The 20,297-nt window shown below is 36.0% G+C and overlaps 3 long non-coding RNA genes across 3 annotated transcripts; all 3 read right to left on the bottom strand.

Moving 5' to 3' along the window:
• Positions 1-5,741: 5,741 nt before the first annotated feature.
• Positions 5,742-11,126, bottom strand: LOC146946886 (uncharacterized). The gene is made up of 2 exons (XR_015026846.1): positions 7,610-11,126; positions 5,742-5,939 (listed from the first exon to the last, which is right to left on the bottom strand). It is a non-coding gene; the product is annotated as an uncharacterized LOC146946886 (long non-coding RNA).
• A 758-nt stretch (positions 11,127-11,884) lies between these two features.
• Positions 11,885-14,237, bottom strand: LOC146946885 (uncharacterized). Its single transcript, XR_015026845.1, has 2 exons — positions 13,753-14,237; positions 11,885-12,082 (listed from the first exon to the last, which is right to left on the bottom strand). It is a non-coding gene; the product is annotated as an uncharacterized LOC146946885 (long non-coding RNA).
• A 3,791-nt stretch (positions 14,238-18,028) lies between these two features.
• On the bottom strand, positions 18,029-20,297 carry LOC146946884 (uncharacterized). The gene is made up of 2 exons (XR_015026844.1): positions 19,895-20,297; positions 18,029-18,226 (listed from the first exon to the last, which is right to left on the bottom strand). It is a non-coding gene; the product is annotated as an uncharacterized LOC146946884 (long non-coding RNA).

Raw genomic sequence — 20,297 nt, 5'->3', positions numbered from 1 at the left:
TAAATGGGAAGTTTGAAATTATCTCTTGATGTCGCTTGATGTGAAACATGATATGTGAACCTATTTGTTTTTGTATTTGGTAAAATGAAAGTATTGGAATGACCCTTGTCGCAAAAAAGAGAATGGTTACAAGTTTGATAAATGAGAAGATTGAACTTGTCCCTTGATTTGAAAAATGATATGTGAACCTATTTTGTTTTAAATAAGGTAAAATGAAAGTCTTGAAATGACCCTTCTCGTGAAAATGAGATTGTAGCCTATATGATTAAAAGTTTGATAAATATGAAGGTTGAATTTGTCCCTCGATGTCCTTTGATGCGTAACATAATATGTGAACCTATTTGGTTTTAAATTTGGTAACAGAAAGTAATGGCATGACCCTTATTGCAAAAACGAGATTTTAGCTTATATGCTTAAAGGTTTGACAATTTTTAAGTTTGACCATGTCCCTCGATGTCCCTTGACGCGAAACATGATATGTGAACCTATTTGGTTTCGTATTCGGTAAAATGAAGGTATTGGAATGTCCCTTGTTGCGAAAACGAGATTTTAGACTATATGGTTACAATTTTGATAAATATGAAGGTTGAACTTGTCCCTCAACTTCCCTTGATTTAAAACTTGATATTTGGACATATTTGATTTTAAATTCGGTAATATAAAAGTATTGGAATGACCCATGTCGCGAAAATTTGATTTTGGTATATATGCCTACAAGTTTGATAAATGAGAAGTTTGAACTTGTCCCTTGATGCGAAACATGAGGCGAAAATGAGATTTTAGCCTATATGGTTTGAAGTTTGATAAAGGTTGAACTTGTCCCTCGATGTCCCTTGATGCAAAATATGATATATGAAACTATTTGGTTTTGTATTCGGTAAAATGAAAGTGTATTGGAATGACCCTTGTCACAAAAATGAGATTTTAGCCTATATGGTTAGAAGTTTGATAAATATGAAGGATGAATTTGTCCCTCGATGTCCTTTGATGCGTAACATAATATTGAACCTATTTGGTTTTAAATTATGTAAATAGAAAGTAATGAGATGATCCTTGCTGCGAAAACGAAATTTTAGCTAATATCGTTACAAGTTTGATAAATATGAAGGTTGAACCCTCGATGGCCCTTGATGCAAAACATGATATGTGAACCTATTTGGTTTCATATTCGGTAAAATGAAAGTATTGGAATGTTCATTGTCGCGAAAACGAGATTTTAGCCTATATGGTTAGAAGTTTGATAAATATGAAGGTTGAACTTGTCCCTCTATATCCCTTTATGCGAAACATGATATTTGAACCTATTTTGTTTTTAAATTTGGTAAATTGAACACATGTTTTTTCTCTCCTATCATATTGTTTCTCGATGACTCTTGTCGCAAAAATGAGGTTTTAGCATTTATGGTTACGAAAATGATAAATGAGAAGGTTGAACTTGTACCTCGATGTCCCTTGATGCGAAATATGATTTTTAAGCTGAGTTTGTTTGGATTTTGCTAAACTGGAAGTATGAAAATGTGGTTCAATGATCCTCAAACCGAAAATGATTTTAGTTTAATATAAATTTGATAAATAGGAAAGTTAATATTTTGTTTCGATGACAGTTGACGCTAAAATGTGATATTTGATTAAATGGGAAGAAATACGAAGCTTCTTGATTAATGGATCAATCGTTAAATATGCAGTTCTCTCAAGGTTAGTCTTGTAACACTTGTAAATTTAATTTCTTTAATCACCACAACATCTCTCTTTATTCATCTTTTACCATTTGTTTTAGTTTTTTTAGATATTGAATTTTGTCGTCAAAGTATAATCTCTTTCGTATGTTTTGTTTATTTTTTTTATCGATTGTCTTTTGAGTTTATAACTTTGGAGTTTTTTTCTTTTTATTTTATTGAGTTATGTCTTCTGTTTGCCGCGAAAAACAGATTTTAGCTTAAATGGTTTCATGTTTGATAAATTGGAAGTTTGAACTTGCCCCTCGGTAAATATAAAGTATTGGGATGACCCTTGTCACAAAAACGAGATTTTAGCCTATATGGTTACAAAGTTTGATAAATGGGAAGTTTGAAATTATCTCTTGATGTCGCTTGATGTGAAACATGATATGTGAACCTATTTGTTTTTGTATTTGGTAAAATGAAAGTATTGGAATGACCCTTGTCGCAAAAAAGAGAATGGTTACAAGTTTGATAAATGAGAAGATTGAACTTGTCCCTTGATTTGAAAAATGATATGTGAACCTATTTTGTTTTAAATAAGGTAAAATGAAAGTCTTGAAATGACCCTTCTCGTGAAAATGAGATTGTAGCCTATATGATTAAAAGTTTGATAAATATGAAGGTTGAATTTGTCCCTCGATGTCCTTTGATGCGTAACATAATATATGAACCTATTTGGTTTTAAATTTGGTAACAGAAAGTAATGGCATGACCCTTATTGCAAAAACGAGATTTTAGCTTATATGCTTAAAGGTTTGACAATTTTTAAGTTTGACCATGTCCCTCGATGTCCCTTGACGCGAAACATGATATGTGAACCTATTTGGTTTCGTATTCGGTAAAATGAAGGTATTGGAATGTCCCTTGTTGCGAAAACGAGATTTTAGACTATATGATTACAATTTTGATAAATATGAAGGTTGAACTTGTCCCTCAACTTCCCTTGATTTAAAACTTGATATTTGGACATATTTGATTTTAAATTCGGTAATATAAAAGTATTGGAATGACCCATGTCGAGAAAATTTGATTTTGGTATATATGCCTACAAGTTTGATAAATGAGAAGTTTGAACTTGTCCCTTGATGCGAAACATGAGGCGAAAATGAGATTTTAGCCTATATGGTTTGAAGTTTGATAAAGGTTGAACTTGTCCCTCGATGTCCCTTGATGCAAAATATGATATATGAAACTATTTGGTTTTGTATTCGGTAAAATGAAAGTGTATTGGAATGACCCTTGTCACAAAAATGAGATTTTAGCCTATATGGTTAGAAGTTTGATAAATATGAAGGATGAATTTGTCCCTCGATGTCCTTTGATGCGTAACATAATATTGAACCTATTTGGTTTTAAATTATGTAAATAGAAAGTAATGAGATGATCCTTGCTGCGAAAACGAAATTTTAGCTAATATCGTTACAAGTTTGATAAATATGAAGGTTGAACCCTCGATGGCCCTTGATGCAAAACATGATATGTGAACCTATTTGGTTTCATATTCGGTAAAATGAAAGTATTGGAATGTTCATTGTCACGAAAACGAGATTTTAGCCTATATGGTTAGAAGTTTGATAAATATGAAGGTTGAACTTGTACCTCGATGTCCCTTGATGCGAAATATTATTTTTAAGCTGAGTTTGTTTGGATTTTGCTAAACTGGAAGTATGAAAATGTGGTTCAATGATCCTCAAACCGAAAATGATTTTAGTTTAATATAAATTTGATAAATAGGAAAGTTAATATTTTGTTTCGATGACAGTTGACGCTAAAATGTGATATTTGATTAAATGGGAAGAAATACGAAGCTTCTTGATTAATGGATCAATCGTTAAATATGCAGTTCTCTCAAGGTTAGTCTTGTAACACTTGTAAATTTAATTTCTTTAATCACCACAACATCTCTCTTTATTCATCTTTTACCATTTGTTTTAGTTTTTTTAGATATTGAATTTTGTCGTCAAAGTATAATCTCTTTCGTATGTTTTGTTTATTTTTTTTATCGATTGTCTTTTGAGTTTATAACTTTGGAGTTTTTTTCTTTTTATTTTATTGAGTTATGTCTTCTGTTTGCCGCGAAAAACAGATTTTAGCTTAAATGGTTTCATGTTTGATAAATTGGAAGTTTGAACTTGCCCCTCGGTAAATATAAAGTATTGGGATGACCCTTGTCACAAAAACGAGATTTTAGCCTATATGGTTACAAAGTTTGATAAATGGGAAGTTTGAAATTATCTCTTGATGTCGCTTGATGTGAAACATGATATGTGAACCTATTTGTTTTTGTATTTGGTAAAATGAAAGTATTGGAATGACCCTTGTCGCAAAAAAGAGAATGGTTACAAGTTTGATAAATGAGAAGATTGAACTTGTCCCTTGATTTGAAAAATGATATGTGAACCTATTTTGTTTTAAATAAGGTAAAATGAAAGTCTTGAAATGACCCTTCTCGTGAAAATGAGATTGTAGCCTATATGATTAAAAGTTTGATAAATATGAAGGTTGAATTTGTCCCTCGATGTCCTTTGATGCGTAACATAATATGTGAACCTATTTGGTTTTAAATTTGGTAACAGAAAGTAATGGCATGACCCTTATTGCAAAAACGAGATTTTAGCTTATATGCTTAAAGGTTTGACAATTTTTAAGTTTGACCATGTCCCTCGATGTCCCTTGACGCGAAACATGATATGTGAACCTATTTGGTTTCGTATTCGGTAAAATGAAGGTATTGGAATGTCCCTTGTTGCGAAAACGAGATTTTAGACTATATGGTTACAATTTTGATAAATATGAAGGTTGAACTTGTCCCTCAACTTCCCTTGATTTAAAACTTGATATTTGGACATATTTGATTTTAAATTCGGTAATATAAAAGTATTGGAATGACCCATGTCGCGAAAATTTGATTTTGGTATATATGCCTACAAGTTTGATAAATGAGAAGTTTGAACTTGTCCCTTGATGCGAAACATGAGGCGAAAATGAGATTTTAGCCTATATGGTTTGAAGTTTGATAAAGGTTGAACTTGTCCCTCGATGTCCCTTGATGCAAAATATGATATATGAAACTATTTGGTTTTGTATTCGGTAAAATGAAAGTGTATTGGAATGACCCTTGTCACAAAAATGAGATTTTAGCCTATATGGTTAGAAGTTTGATAAATATGAAGGATGAATTTGTCCCTCGATGTCCTTTGATGCGTAACATAATATTGAACCTATTTGGTTTTAAATTATGTAAATAGAAAGTAATGAGATGATCCTTGCTGCGAAAACGAAATTTTAGCTAATATCGTTACAAGTTTGATAAATATGAAGGTTGAACCCTCGATGGCCCTTGATGCAAAACATGATATGTGAACCTATTTGGTTTCATATTCGGTAAAATGAAAGTATTGGAATGTTCATTGTCGCGAAAACGAGATTTTAGCCTATATGGTTAGAAGTTTGATAAATATGAAGGTTGAACTTGTCCCTCTATATCCCTTTATGCGAAACATGATATTTGAACCTATTTTGTTTTTTAAATTTGGTAAATTGAACACATGTTTTTTCTCTCCTATCATATTGTTTCTCGATGACTCTTGTCGCAAAAATGAGGTTTTAGCATTTATGGTTACGAAAATGATAAATGAGAAGGTTGAACTTGTACCTCGATGTCCCTTGATGCGAAATATGATTTTTAAGCTGAGTTTGTTTGGATTTTGCTAAACTGGAAGTATGAAAATGTGGTTCAATGATCCTCAAACCGAAAATGATTTTAGTTTAATATAAATTTGATAAATAGGAAAGTTAATATTTTGTTTCGATGACAGTTGACGCTAAAATGTGATATTTGATTAAATGGGAAGAAATACGAAGCTTCTTGATTAATGGATCAATCGTTAAATATGCAGTTCTCTCAAGGTTGGTCTTGTAACACTTGTAAATTTAATTTCTTTAATCACCACAACATCTGTAACGCCCATACTAGACGTATCTAGAAAGTCTGGCACGAGCATTAATATTAGTACTGGATACATTAAAATATACAACAATTAAAAACTTCGAATGAATAATATTTACATCAAGTTACGTTCGTATAAATAATAATACAACACAACTCATCCATACATAAAAATACATCCTTGAAGTCCATAACGTCCTGCGGCTTTACGAACGAACCCTTAAAGTAATATCCATCCGGCTCCGAACATGCATAAACATCCTGCTTATCTGAAACAAATAAGGATTGGGATGAGACATAATGTCTCAGTGAGTTCCCCTAAATCCTAGGCTATAGGCAACCTCAAGGGGAAACCTACGGTTACCACGTGTCTACATTACAACCTGGCGGTTGATTATACGTGTGTGGGGACTTGTATACTAGACGGTAGTGCATACTAGAGTCGTCATAGTCTTCTCTCACATGTTATAGGCTTCACATCCTATACGTGTCATGGCGGTCGAGGGGGGGGGGAAATCTAAAACCGCATTGCCAAGGATACGCTTTACGTATCGAGGCCTAAACATAACATAATCATGGCACGATTCTAAACTGGACGATAAGGGGGAACCTAAGATCGTCATCGGTATCATGTTCATAGCTTGCTCTAAACATAACTTGTTCTTGTTCTTACACATATTCATACATGGCTCGATCATGAGCATAAACATAACCATAATCATAATCGTAACATACATAAACGTACTTAAGTTCATTCATATTGGTTAGCGTTGAACAAACAATGTTATCTTGATTCATTTTACGGATAGTCCCGGGTGGAGTAACCCCGAGTACAATCCCATACATGACCGATGTACGTACATCGGACTCCCTCGGTGTCGTGCGGGTCCCTTGCGGCTTGAACCGTTCCCCTTAGGTCGAGAACCTCCCGTATCCCCCTGGCGTGGATAACAAGAGACACGAGCACCTACGTCTTGTTTACTCAGTGACATGCGGGTCCCTTACGGCTTGAATCGTTCTCATCATGAGAACCCCTTGTATCCCCCTAGTGTGGATATCAAGAGACATGTCACCTACACATATTAAATCATGGTCTTGTCGTGCATAAGTTAAACATATATATATATACTTGCTTATTTATTACCTCGGACCCTTGAGTCGATCCGTTTAGCGGTAATCCTATACTTGTTCATGCTTGCTAAAACTTACTTGATCATATGCGAAGAGAATATACTTCGCGTCTTATCCTACCTAGGATTCTTACTTAACTTCTAGTTCTCGACAACTAGTCGAGGCTCTAGTTATTTCCCTTACTTAAAGAATATCTTGCTACCCCATTTCATATTGCTTAACATTCGCTCTTGCGTATCATCTATAAACAATCATTGTTAATGATTTGCCATGCCTTAATCTTGTTTAGAACCTTGTTTGGAATTGTACATTAAACACTTGGAATTGACGGGTTCATTTTTCAATAAAAGTTTGCAAGAAACGAAGCTCAAAATACATTTCGGAACCTCCGGAACGTTTTAGAACATTTTCACAAAGTGCTGTATAAAGCTGTGAACATTTCAGAACGTTTTCATAATAAGTGCTGTCAAATGCTGCCTGGACGCTTTGAGGACGCTTTAGCGTGCTGTGGACGCTTTTGGGACGCTTAAGCGTGATGTGGACGCTTAAGCGTCCTGCCATCAGTCCAGAAGTGCAGAAAACGTATTTTTACATAAAAATCTCCAAATCCAAGTGTTCTAATGCATCCTACACTTCCAAAACATCATACAACAGCTTATATCATATGCATGGCAACAATTAACAATAATTGCTCATAAATGACACAAAGGGGCAACTAGAACCCTAAAATTACATACTAACAAATTCATGATTTTCTCACAAGAAATTGCATAACCCAAGGAAGGGATAAGCTATCTATGGAACTCACCTAAACATGTTGTGATCTTGATTTCCAAGCTTCAAGCATCATCTTCACTATTCATGACCAAACCCTAGTTCTTGATTCACTTGCTTTCTTTGTACATACCATTCCATTCTTGTTGTTTTCTTGCAATATAAAGCTTCATGATCCTTGCTTGATCATCTTGTTCCAACCCAAAGCTTCCTCACCAAAACCCTAACTTATTAATTCAACCAATCTTCCAAACCCTAAGCCAAACCAAGCTTCCACATGACCATGTTATCTTGAAAGGACAAAGATTAGAGCCTTGCTAATTGAGAAAGAAGATTTGCAAAGGTTTGATGAAAAGAAGAAGAAAGGGGGCGTGAGAGAAAGAGGGAAGGAGAGAAGAAAGTCTTTGGCATAAGAGAGAGAAAGAAGATTGGAAAATAAGATATTTTGGGGTGCCATGACCAATTAAATATCCTTTCCACATGAATTTACCATTTTGCCCTTGCCTTGAACGTGTTTAAAACGACTCTGATACTTTTCTTGTAAAAAGCTGACATCTCATAAAATATTTTCCATAAACTTATTTTCCTTAAACTTTAATCCTTTGGCACGATCGACTGATAATATTCCGATACTGTCAGGCGGGATATTACATTCTACCCCCCTTAAAGAAATTTCGTCCTCGAAATTTAGAAATCTCCTACCATTCACCATGACTAAACTCTGCCTCTTTGGTTTCAATTGTAAAATATCTTATCATGCTGACTCCAACGAGTTCCAAACATACTTCTTATCAAACATGTAATTCCTCTTCTTTCTTAAAACCGTAGAACTATCTCAAAACATCGTGCTAAAACTTACCTGTGAATTGGTCGTCTCGGACCCATAACTTATCCGCTTAACATGAATCATTCATATAGTAACTTAACATTAACTTGACCACTCAGGATTTGCCTTTAAACTGGAGTCTTACCGGAAACCAGGTTTGCCCTGCAGTGCTTACTTGTAACATTAAAACATCTTTTCATGCATACATAATCTTATTGGGTAAACATATAATTCATACATCAGTTTACTTACTATTCCTTGAGACACATGCCTCTTACTTTCATTAATCATCTAGACGATTCTACGAATTTCTTATCTCTTTTTAGAGCCTTAGGAAATCTTCGATTTCGTTGCAATTTATTGCATCTTACTGCACCCAAACTAATGGGTATCTCATGAAGCTTGACATAAAGGAGTGAAATCAAATTGTTACTTCATCTGACAATCTAATAACCAACGTTGTGGTTAACATGTTCTTGAAACTTTCTAGCAAACTTGCACATACATCATACATTCTTAACACATTTCTGTGTATCCCGTAGGATATTGGCTTCATACGGACATTGTTGTTCCATAACATGTGCATACTTTCAAGTACCGCCTCTTGTTAAATGATAACGATATGTGTTTAGCATTTTTCTTGAAGAAATTTTCTTAAACTTTGGTATTCGGGTTCTTGGAACGAATATATACATAACTAAAAATATTATCATTTCCAAAACTGAATTTGTAATAGCACCACAGAACCACCGGACGAGTTTCTATATTTTGAAAAAGATTTAACAACTCGCCCTAAACTTGTCCATAACAAGTTGGTCCTGAAGTTTGTACGTCTTAAGTGAGGTTACTTACGACGTATCTTATCAGTTTCAAAAATGTACAATTCTATGAGTTTAAATAAAAACATCGTTCCTAAGTTCCTTGATACCAATCTTACCTTTAAAAGTTATAAATCATGCTTTAACATATCTTAAAAAGTATCATTTTCACTCAACAAGTATTGCATACGAAAGTATGATTCTCATTACCTAAAGCTCAAGAGTTGCATCTCCTTTCTTGATAACATGCTTAACTTTGAAGAGGAGCTATTCCCTTTTAACCGATATACATACTTGCAATACCGCTACATATCCGCAGAAAATCCTTGGACCTCTTGACATTAACTTGTTCCGCTTCTTCGAAACACTAAACTTGAATCTTCAATTAATCTTTTCAAGTATTACTTGAACATCACTACCTTTTTCGAATACCGGTAATCATACTCTATGCTTCAATCATTACTTGAATCACAATAGGAAACCTTCTGAACCTAACATGTTTTCCAATATCATCATTCATGCATTCTTAACCAATTCATATATGGCAACTCTTGTCTTTCTCATCTTACCTTGGTGGAGATACATACTTAAAACTTTTACCTTAGCCAACACTGACTATAAAAACATCCATACTTACTTATCACATCAAGAACTCCTCGCTTGTCTTATGATGCTTTCTTGTTAAACTTGCATTACCAACCGAAAATTCTTTCACACTAAAATTCCATGTTTCGTGATTAACGATTAGCTCCCATGGCGCTACTCTGATTCCCACCGGTTGGCTTAAACCATTACTCTAACCCCTTAAAGCGAGTGAAAATTACATTCCTGATTACCACTGCCTGGTAAGAACAAAAACTCATGATTACTTATCTTATGCTCATAATACTTAACTTGGGGGTAAACCTTATGTTCTGGCTAGTTGGATTTACTTGCTGAGGCACACATGTCATACTTGAACTTGTTTCCGAGTAAACTCGAATTCCTCTGACAAACTCGTCTTGTACTTGAACATATCTTTCATAAACATTTAACCTTGTACCTTCACATTCTCGTATACTATATTTTGCTTAATCATATTAATGCTTGCTCGTTAATTTTTTTCTTTTAAAGAAAACTTCGTAAACTAACGCACGGGTCATTGACGTTGAAAATTTTCTACTATATATAAATTGAGTTTAGGCCCCGATTGTTACTCTAAAATCATAGAACGAGTTGATAACACATACGTGCCATCAAACCTAGACTCGAATAAGTCTAGCCCGCTCTACGAGTGTCGTAGCAAACCGGTTCCTAGAAAATCTTATGAATTTTCAAAATTTCAACCTCAATCACCCATACGTGTAAATCTTTTAAAAATCCTTTAAACTTTATAGTTCAACTTCATAATGAGCCTTGGCAAGTCAATTAAGCAAAACATAGGTTCGAGAGATACGCCATATTTCCACATAATCCGTGAACCTTGTGATTTCTTATAACTTTGCACCACTTTAGCTTCTTACTTCATACCTCATACATAAACATTTGTGACTTTCCTTCTAGATACCGGAACTTCTGTACTCTTGATCTTGGCTCGTTCTTGACTCTTAATACATTAACTTCCAAAGCTACCTTAAACCGTATCGATTTCGTTGATGGTTGCCCATGTCTTTCTCTTTGGAAATTTTAGGATATGATATGCATTCGTTACTTGAGGTCACAAAATATTTTCGTCACATAAAAGATTATTGCGAAGACATCTCCCCAATAGTCATTGCAAAACATAGGAACGATTTGGTAGAAAACTAAAAGTTTCGTCCCAGGCTTGCTATTGGTGAGCTGCTCCAACTATATTTTTTTTCAGAAAACATTCTTTGCATGAAATTTTTATTCTCAAGTATACAATGCACATCATTCATTCCTATCATCGTGAAACATTTTATAACATATACATGGCAACATCAACCCTTTTCGATACAATTCTTGGCACGTCAGAAATCAATGCCTTAATCCTGATAACATAAAACTTTCTCTTGAATCCTTAACTTACTCCACTACGAATAGCTTACCTCATTACGTTGCCACTTATGCAACTTTCCGAGCATACCTATTCTTAACTTCATTCACATATTGCTATTCCTGAGAACCTGCTGACTCTGTCATCATATGTCGACTTCTCACTATCTTGTAGCCTTGTTCTGACATTCCAGAATATCATAACCCGTTCCAACAACAACTCTTACCGAAACTTTCGGTCATGGTTAAATACATATATTCAACTTCTTCACTTACGGATACATGGAGTATCACTATCATCTTACCCGACATTGTCGGAACGTTCATTCTTAACATACCTTATATATTCCCGGAGGATTCCCACTTTTACTTGCTTTGTTCACCGGCCACCTTTTAGCACGATCAAACTTCTTCACCACATACTTCGTTCCTCCTGGGTTCTATTCAGCTCTCAGGCATCCATTCTAATCGTTGAATGCTAAATTGAGTTGATCAGGCTCAACTAACAACAACAACTAGAACATTTACCAGGAACCCAATGGTCCCACTACCTTTGTTGTAACTTAATGACCCAAGGCACGGTCTGAATCGACCTGCTCTGATACCAATTGTAACGCCCATACCAGACGTATCTAGAAAGTCTGGCACGAGCATTAATATTAGTACTGGATACATTAAAATATACAACAATTAAAAACTTCGAATGAATAATATTTACATCAAGTTACGTTCGTATAAATAATAATACAACACAACTCATCCATACATAAAAATACATCCTTGAAGTCCATAACGTCCTGCGGCTTTACGAACGAACCCTTAAAGTAATATCCATCCGGCTCCGAACATGCATAAACATCCTGCTTATCTGAAACAAATAAGGATTGGGATGAGACATAATGTCTCAGTGAGTTCCCCTAAATCCTAGGCTATAGGCAACCTCAAGGGGAAACCTACGGTTACCACGTGTCTACATTACAACCTGGCGGTTGATTATACGTGTGTGGGGACTTGTATACTAGACGGTAGTGCATACTAGAGTCGTCATAGTCTTCTCTCACATGTTATAGGCTTCACATCCTATACGTGTCATGGCGGTCGAGGGGGGGGGGAAATCTAAAACCGCATTGCCAAGGATACGCTTTACGTATCGAGGCCTAAACATAACATAATCATGGCACGATTCTAAACTGGACGATAAGGGGGAACCTAAGATCGTCATCGGTATCATGTTCATAGCTTGCTCTAAACATAACTTGTTCTTGTTCTTACACATATTCATACATGGCTCGATCATGAGCATAAACATAACCATAATCATAATCGTAACATACATAAACGTACTTAAGTTCATTCATATTGGTTAGCGTTGAACAAACAATGTTATCTTGATTCATTTTACGGATAGTCCCGGGTGGAGTAACCCCGAGTACAATCCCATACATGACCGATGTACGTACATCGGACTCCCTCGGTGTCGTGCGGGTCCCTTGCGGCTTGAACCGTTCCCCTTAGGTCGAGAACCTCCCGTATCCCCCTGGCGTGGATAACAAGAGACACGAGCACCTACGTCTTGTTTACTCAGTGACATGCGGGTCCCTTACGGCTTGAATCGTTCTCATCATGAGAACCCCTTGTATCCCCCTAGTGTGGATATCAAGAGACATGTCACCTACACATATTAAATCATGGTCTTGTCGTGCATAAGTTAAACATATATATATATACTTGCTTATTTATTACCTCGGACCCTTGAGTCGATCCGTTTAGCGGTAATCCTATACTTGTTCATGCTTGCTAAAACTTACTTGATCATATGCGAAGAGAATATACTTCGCGTCTTATCCTACCTAGGATTCTTACTTAACTTCTAGTTCTCGACAACTAGTCGAGGCTCTAGTTATTTCCCTTACTTAAAGAATATCTTGCTACCCCATTTCATATTGCTTAACATTCGCTCTTGCGTATCATCTATAAACAATCATTGTTAATGATTTGCCATGCCTTAATCTTGTTTAGAACCTTGTTTGGAATTGTACATTAAACACTTGGAATTGACGGGTTCATTTTTCAATAAAAGTTTGCAAGAAACGAAGCTCAAAATACATTTCGGAACCTCCGGAACGTTTTAGAACATTTTCACAAAGTGCTGTATAAAGCTGTGAACATTTCAGAACGTTTTCATAATAAGTGCTGTCAAATGCTGCCTGGACGCTTTGAGGACGCTTTAGCGTGCTGTGGACGCTTTTGGGACGCTTAAGCGTGATGTGGACGCTTAAGCGTCCTGCCATCAGTCCAGAAGTGCAGAAAACGTATTTTTACATAAAAATCTCCAAATCCAAGTGTTCTAATGCATCCTACACTTCCAAAACATCATACAACAGCTTATATCATATGCATGGCAACAATTAACAATAATTGCTCATAAATGACACAAAGGGGTAACTAGAACCCTAAAATTACATACTAACAAATTCATGATTTTCTCACAAGAAATTGCATAACCCAAGGAAGGGATAAGCTATCTATGGAACTCACCTAAACATGTTGTGATCTTGATTTCCAAGCTTCAAGCATCATCTTCACTATTCATGACCAAACCCTAGTTCTTGATTCACTTGCTTTCTTTGTACATACCATTCCATTCTTGTTGTTTTCTTGCAATATAAAGCTTCATGATCCTTGCTTGATCATCTTGTTCCAACCCAAAGCTTCCTCACCAAAACCCTAACTTATTAATTCAACCAATCTTCCAAACCCTAAGCCAAACCAAGCTTCCACATGACCATGTTATCTTGAAAGGACAAAGATTAGAGCCTTGCTAATTGAGAAAGAAGATTTGCAAAGGTTTGATGAAAAGAAGAAGAAAGGGGGCGTGAGAGAAAGAGGGAAGGAGAGAAGAAAGTCTTTGGCATAAGAGAGAGAAAGAAGATTGGAAAATAAGATATTTTGGGGTGCCATGACCAATTAAATATCCTTTCCACATGAATTTACCATTTTGCCCTTGCCTTGAACGTGTTTAAAACGACTCTGATACTTTTCTTGTAAAAAGCTGACATCTCATAAAATATTTTCCATAAACTTATTTTCCTTAAACTTTAATCCTTTGGCACGATCGACTGATAATATTCCGATACTGTCAGGCGGGATATTACATTCTACCCCCCTTAAAGAAATTTCGTCCTCGAAATTTAGAAATCTCCTACCATTCACCATGACTAAACTCTGCCTCTTTGGTTTCAATTGTAAAATATCTTATCATGCTGACTCCAACGAGTTCCAAACATACTTCTTATCAAACATGTAATTCCTCTTCTTTCTTAAAACCGTAGAACTATCTCAAAACATCGTGCTAAAACTTACCTGTGAATTGGTCGTCTCGGACCCATAACTTATCCGCTTAACATGAATCATTCATATAGTAACTTAACATTAACTTGACCACTCAGGATTTGCCTTTAAACTGGAGTCTTACCGGAAACCAGGTTTGCCCTGCAGTGCTTACTTGTAACATTAAAACATCTTTTCATGCATACATAATCTTATTGGGTAAACATATAATTCATACATCAGTTTACTTACTATTCTTTGAGACACATGCCTCTTACTTTCATTAATCATCTAGACGATTCTACGAATTTCTTATCTCTTTTTAGAGCCTTAGGAAATCTTCCGATTTCGTTGCAATTTATTGCATCTTACTGCACCCAAACTAATGGGTATCTCATGAAGCTTGACATAAAGGAGTGAAATCAAATTGTTACTTCATCTGACAATCTAATAACCAACGTTGTGGTTAACATGTTCTTGAAACTTTCTAGCAAACTTGCACATACATCATACATTCTTAACACATTTCTGTGTATCCCGTAGGATATTGGCTTCATACGGACATTGTTGTTCCATAACATGTGCATACTTTCAAGTACCGCCTCTTGTTAAATGATAACGATATGTGTTTAGCATTTTTCTTGAAGAAATTTTCTTAAACTTTGGTATTCGGGTTCTTGGAACGAATATATACATAACTAAAAATATTATCATTTCCAAAACTGAATTTGTAATAGCACCACAGAACCACCGGACGAGTTTCTATATTTTGAAAAAGATTTAACAACTCGCCCTAAACTTGTCCATAACAAGTTGGTCCTGAAGTTTGTACGTCTTAAGTGAGGTTACTTACGACGTATCTTATCAGTTTCAAAAATGTACAATTCTATGAGTTTAAATAAAAACATCGTTCCTAAGTTCCTTGATACCAATCTTACCTTTAAAAGTTATAAATCATGCTTTAACATATCTTAAAAAGTATCATTTTCACTCAACAAGTATTGCATACGAAAGTATGATTCTCATTACCTAAAGCTCAAGAGTTGCATCTCCTTTCTTGATAACATGCTTAACTTTGAAGAGGAGCTATTCCCTTTTAACCGATATACATACTTGCAATACCGCTACATATCCGCAGAAAATCCTTGGACCTCTTGACATTAACTTGTTCCGCTTCTTCGAAACACTAAACTTGAATCTTCAATTAATCTTTTCAAGTATTACTTGAACATCACTACCTTTTTCGAATACCGGTAATCATACTCTATGCTTCAATCATTACTTGAATCACAATAGGAAACCTTCTGAACCTAACATGTTTTCCAATATCATCATTCATGCATTCTTAACCAATTCATATATGGCAACTCTTGTCTTTCTCATCTTACCTTGGTGGAGATACATACTTAAAACTTTTACCTTAGCCAACACTGACTATAAAAACATCCATACTTACTTATCACATCAAGAACTCCTCGCTTGTCTTATGATGCTTTCTTGTTAAACTTGCATTACCAACCGAAAATTCTTTCACACTAAAATTCCATGTTTCGTGATTAACGATTAGCTCCCATGGCGCTACTCTGATTCCCACCGGTTGGCTTAAACCATTACTCTAACCCCTTAAAGCGAGTGAAAATTACATTCCTGATTACCACTGCCTGGTAAGAACAAAAACTCATGATTACTTATCTTATGCTCATAATACTTAACTTGGGGGTAAACCTTATGTTCTGGCTAGTTGGATTTACTTGCTGAGGCACACATGTCATACTTGAACTTGTTTCCGAGTAAACTCGAATTCCTCTGACAAACTCGTCTTGTACTTGAACATATCTTTCATAAACATTTAACCTTGTACCTTCACATTCTCGTATACTATATTTTGCTTAATCATATTAATGCTTGCTCGTTAATTTTTTTCTTTTAAAGAAAACTTCGTAAACTAACGCACGGGTCATTGACGTTGAAAATTTTCTACTATATATAAATTGAGTTTAGGCCCCGATTGTTACTCTAAAATCATAGAACGAGTTGATAACACATACGTGCCATCAAACCTAGACTCGAATAAGTCTAGCCCGCTCTACGAGTGTCGTAGCAAACCGGTTCCTAGAAAATCTTATGAATTTTCAAAATTTCAACCTCAATCACCCATACGTGTAAATCTTTTAAAAATCCTTTAAACTTTATAGTTCAACTTCATAATGAGCCTTGGCAAGTCAATTAAGCAAAACATAGGTTCGAGAGATACGCCATATTTCCACATAATCCGTGAACCTTGTGATTTCTTATAACTTTGCACCACTTTAGCTTCTTACTTCATACCTCATACATAAACATTTGTGACTTTCCTTCTAGATACCGGAACTTCTGTACTCTTGATCTTGGCTCGTTCTTGACTCTTAATACATTAACTTCCAAAGCTACCTTAAACCGTATCGATTTCGTTGATGGTTGCCCATGTCTTTCTCTTTGGAAATTTTAGGATATGATATGCATTCGTTACTTGAGGTCACAAAATATTTTCGTCACATAAAAGATTATTGCGAAGACATCTCCCCAATAGTCATTGCAAAACATAGGAACGATTTGGTAGAAAACTAAAAGTTTCGTCCCAGGCTTGCTATTGGTGAGCTGCTCCAACTATATTTTTTTTCAGAAAACATTCTTTGCATGAAATTTTTATTCTCAAGTATACAATGCACATCATTCATTCCTATCATCGTGAAACATTTTATAACATATACATGGCAACATCAACCCTTTTCGATACAATTCTTGGCACGTCAGAAATCAATGCCTTAATCCTGATAACATAAAACTTTCTCTTGAATCCTTAACTTACTCCACTACGAATAGCTTACCTCATTACGTTGCCACTTATGCAACTTTCCGAGCATACCTATTCTTAACTTCATTCACATATTGCTATTCCTGAGAACCTGCTGACTCTGTCATCATATGTCGACTTCTCACTATCTTGTAGCCTTGTTCTGACATTCCAGAATATCATAACCCGTTCCAACAACAACTCTTACCGAAACTTTCGGTCATGGTTAAATACATATATTCAACTTCTTCACTTACGGATACATGGAGTATCACTATCATCTTACCCGACATTGTCGGAACGTTCATTCTTAACATACCTTATATATTCCCGGAGGATTCCCACTTTTACTTGCTTTGTTCACCGGCCACCTTTTAGCACGATCAAACTTCTTCACCACATACTTCGTTCCTCCTGGGTTCTATTCAGCTCTCAGGCATCCATTCTAATCGTTGAATGCTAAATTGAGTTGATCAGGCTCAACTAACAACAACAACTAGAACATTTACCAGGAACCCAATGGTCCCACTACCTTTGTTGTAACTTAATGACCCAAGGCACGGTCTGAATCGACCTGCTCTGATACCAATTGTAACGCCCATACCAGACGTATCTAGAAAGTCTGGCACGAGCATTAATATTAGTACTGGATACATTAAAATATACAACAATTAAAAACTTCGAATGAATAATATTTACATCAAGTTACGTTCGTATAAATAATAATACAACACAACTCATCCATACATAAAAATACATCCTTGAAGTCCATAACGTCCTGCGGCTTTACGAACGAACCCTTAAAGTAATATCCATCCGGCTCCGAACATGCATAAACATCCTGCTTATCTGAAACAAATAAGGATTGGGATGAGACATAATGTCTCAGTGAGTTCCCCTAAATCCTAGGCTATAGGCAACCTCAAGGGGAAACCTACGGTTACCACGTGTCTACATTACAACCTGGCGGTTGATTATACGTGTGTGGGGACTTGTATACTAGACGGTAGTGCATACTAGAGTCGTCATAGTCTTCTCTCACATGTTATAGGCTTCACATCCTATACGTGTCATGGCGGTCGAGGGGGGGGAAATCTAAAACCGCATTGCCAAGGATACGCTTTACGTATCGAGGCCTAAACATAACATAATCATGGCACGATTCTAAACCGGACGATAAGGGGGAACCTAAGATCGTCATCGGTATCATGTTCATAGCTTGCTCTAAACATAACTTGTTCTTGTTCTTACACATATTCATACATGGCTCGATCATGAGCATAAACATAACCATAATCATAATCGTAACATACATAAACGTACTTAAGTTCATTCATATTGGTTAGCGTTGAACAAACAATGTTATCTTGATTCATTTTACGGATAGTCCCGGGTGGAGTAACCCCGAGTACAATCCCATACATGACCGATGTACGTACATCGGACTCCCTCGGTGTCGTGCGGGTCCCTTGCGGCTTGAACCGTTCCCCTTAGGTCGAGAACCTCCCGTATCCCCCTGGCGTGGATAACAAGAGACACGAGCACCTACGTCTTGTTTACTCAGTGACATGCGGGTCCCTTACGGCTTGAATCGTTCTCATCATGAGAACCCCTTGTATCCCCCTAGTGTGGATATCAAGAGACATGTCACCTACACATATTAAATCATGGTCTTGTCGTGCATAAGTTAAACATATATATATATACTTGCTTATTTATTACCTCGGACCCTTGAGTCGATCCGTTTAGCGGTAATCCTATACTTGTTCATGCTTGCTAAAACTTACTTGATCATATGCGAAGAGAATATACTTCGCGTCTTATCCTACCTAGGATTCTTACTTAACTTCTAGTTCTCGACAACTAGTCGAGGCTCTAGTTATTTCCCTTACTTAAAGAATATCTTGCTACCCCATTTCATATTGCTTAACATTCGCTCTTGCGTATCATCTATAAACAATCATTGTTAATGATTTGCCATGCCTTAATCTTGTTTAGAACCTTGTTTGGAATTGTACATTAAACACTTGGAATTGACGGGTTCATTTTTCAATAAAAGTTTGCAAGAAACGAAGCTCAAAATACATTTCGGAACCTCCGGAACGTTTTAGAACATTTTCACAAAGTGCTGTATAAAGCTGTGAACATTTCAGAACGTTTTCATAATAAGTGCTGTCAAATGCTGCCTGGACGCTTTGAGGACGCTTTAGCGTGCTGTGGACGCTTTTGGGACGCTTAAGCGTGATGTGGACGCTTAAGCGTCCTGCCATCAGTCCAGAAGTGCAGAAAACGTATTTTTACATAAAAATCTCCAAATCCAAGTGTTCTAATGCATCCTACACTTCCAAAACATCATACAACAGCTTATATCATATGCATGGCAACAATTAACAATAATTGCTCATAAATGACACAAAGGGGCAACTAGAACCCTAAAATTACATACTAACAAATTCATGATTTTCTCACAAGAAATTGCATAACCCAAGGAAGGGATAAGCTATCTATGGAACTCACCTAAACATGTTGTGATCTTGATTTCCAAGCTTCAAGCATCATCTTCACTATTCATGACCAAACCCTAGTTCTTGATTCACTTGCTTTCTTTGTACATACCATTCCATTCTTGTTGTTTTCTTGCAATATAAAGCTTCATGATCCTTGCTTGATCATCTTGTTCCAACCCAAAGCTTCCTCACCAAAACCCTAACTTATTAATTCAACCAATCTTCCAAACCCTAAGCCAAACCAAGCTTCCACATGACCATGTTATCTTGAAAGGACAAAGATTAGAGCCTTGCTAATTGAGAAAGAAGATTTGCAAAGGTTTGATGAAAAGAAGAAGAAAGGGGGCGTGAGAGAAAGAGGGAAGGAGAGAAGAAAGTCTTTGGCATAAGAGAGAGAAAGAAGATTGGAAAAT

This window comes from Medicago sativa, chromosome 2, assembly GCF_051527215.1.
Source record: "Medicago sativa cultivar Bolivia chromosome 2, Bolivia_mono, whole genome shotgun sequence".
Lineage (NCBI taxonomy): Eukaryota > Viridiplantae > Streptophyta > Magnoliopsida > Fabales > Fabaceae > Medicago > Medicago sativa.
This window is presented reverse-complemented; position numbering and strand designations above follow the sequence as displayed.